Raw genomic sequence first — 2,500 nt, forward strand, 5'->3', positions numbered from 1 at the left:
CTATGTTGCGCCTTAACCTAACCTATGTTGCGCCTTAACCTAACCTATGTTGCGCCTTAACCTAACCTATGTTGCGCCTTAACCTAACCTATGTTGCGCCTTAACCTAACCTATGTTGCGCCTTAACCTAACCTATGTTGCGCCTTAACCTAACCTATGTTGCGCCGTAACCTAACCTATGTTGCGCCGTAACCTAACCTATGTTGCGCCATAACCTAACCTATGTTGCGCCTTAACCTAACCTATGTTGCGCCTTAACCTAACCTATGTTGCGCCTTAACCTAACCTATGTTGCGCCGTAACCTAACCTATGTTGCGCCTTAACCTAACCTATGTTGCGCCTTAACCTAACCTATGTTGCGCCTTAACCTAACCTATGTTGCGCCTTAACCTAACCTATGTTGCGCCTTAACCTAACCTATGTTGCGCCTTAACCTAACCTATGTTGCGCCTTAACCTAACCTATGTTGCGCCTTAACCTAACCTATGTTGCGCCTTAACCTAACCTATGTTGCGCCGTAACCTAACCTATGTTGCGCCTTAACCTAACCTATGTTGCGCCTTAACCTAACCTATGTTGCGCCGTAACCTAACCTATGTTGCGCCTTAACCTAACCTATGTTGCGCCTTAACCTAACCTATGTTGCGCCTTAACCTAACCTATGTTGCGCCTTAACCTAACCTATGTTGCGCCTTAACCTAACCTATGTTGCGCCTTAACCCAACACACGTTGCGCCTTAACCCAACACACGTTGGGCCTTAACCCAACACACGTTGGGCCTTAACCCAACACACGTTGGGCCTTAACCCAACACACGTTGGGCCTTAACCCAACACACGTTGGGCCTTAACCCAACACACGTTGGGCCTTAACCCAACACACGTTGGGCCTTAACCCAACACACGTTGGGCCTTAACCCAACACACGTTGGGCCTTAACCCAACACACGTTGGGCCTTAACCCAACACACGTTGGGCCTTAACCCAACACACGTTGGGCCTTAACCCAACACACGTTGGGCCTTAACCCAACACACGTTGGGCCTTAACCCAACACACGTTGGGCCTTAACCCAACACACGTTGGGCCTTAACCCAACACACGTTGGGCCTTAACCCAACACACGTTGGGCCTTAACCCAACACACGTTGGGCCTTAACCCAACACACGTTGGGCCTTAACCCAACACACGTTGGGCCTTAACCCAACACACGTTGGGCCTTAACCCAACACACGTTGGGCCTTAACCCAACACACGTTGGGCCTTAACCCAACACACGTTGGGCCTTAACCTGCTCTGTAATTGTCATACGACGCGTTAAATTAGTGTAGTGTTGCCTAACTGCAACCCCCGCAATATAGTTTGCTACTCGCACTGCCCGGTCCCCAGAGTATCGCTTCATGTTAAACACCTTGCAGCTATACACTGTAATGCGGATGGCGGCAGGACGTACATGCTCAATGCCCTTCGCAGTTGTTCATTGGCATTCGCATGGCGAAGCACAGCCTACGTTGTGGTACGGCTTGTGGCAACTGTCCGCTGATGTTGTACGTCCAAATCACACACTGTACCGCACATTGGTCCTCATGTACTGAATGATACATCGTGGTACATGTGTGACCGTACCACGACTGCGCCAACAACGGCGAACCATACGGTCCAAATATTGTGCACTCAGCTACGTGTCGTCTCCCTATAAGAGCTGGATTGCAGTATGGTATGCCGTGGATGGCGATCAGCATGAGCCGTCTGTTGATGTAGTGGCGCGTGTTGTCAGACGTAGTCGTCTCTTCTCACACACCGTGATAGCATGGTGCACTGCGTTCCACATCTGCGACATGCGACAGAGGCCGGTTGACAGTCGTTCGCGCAATGGACATCGCATACGTACGGGGGCCACCTTCCACGTGTTCGCGAAGCGTGCACATGTTGTTGCGTGTATGTGGGCAGACATAGTGTGTCGTGACACCTGACACAGGCATGCAACAATCGTTGAATTTGCAAATGGCGATGGACGTCTACGTTTGCTGGTGACGTTACGCAAATGAAGAACTGGTAAACCGTTGTGGTGCGGTTGTTCTCGCTAGAGGTGAATCAGTGATGGCGACGATCGGTTGAGCTACCAACCGGTTGTTTCAGCGATACCCACCATGCCCACGAACGTGAATGGCATGTGGGTGTGAAGCGATACGCGGCGGTGGCTGGGTGGGACCGTCCCCGGCCGGTGAGGGGGGGCCTTCCGGCGTGCTGGCCGCGCGGTGCGTGGGCGCACGCGCTACAGCCGGCTGGTGGGGGCGGCCAGTGGCAGGCGCGCCGGCCGACGGAGGCGGCAGGCGGCGCAGCTGCGCGCCGGCGCACCCTGCACGCGGCGCCGTGCGGCCAAAGTAGGTCCTCGCGGGCCCGGTGCGAAGCGCGGTGGACATCTGCAGTGTGCTGGTCCGATTGAGGACTGTGTGCGCTGAGGATGCGCCGCCGCCCGGCGCTCGGCGCCGCGACGC

Source organism: Schistocerca americana, unplaced genomic scaffold (genome assembly GCF_021461395.2).
Source record: "Schistocerca americana isolate TAMUIC-IGC-003095 unplaced genomic scaffold, iqSchAmer2.1 HiC_scaffold_1396, whole genome shotgun sequence".
Taxonomy (NCBI): Eukaryota; Metazoa; Arthropoda; class Insecta; order Orthoptera; family Acrididae; genus Schistocerca; species Schistocerca americana.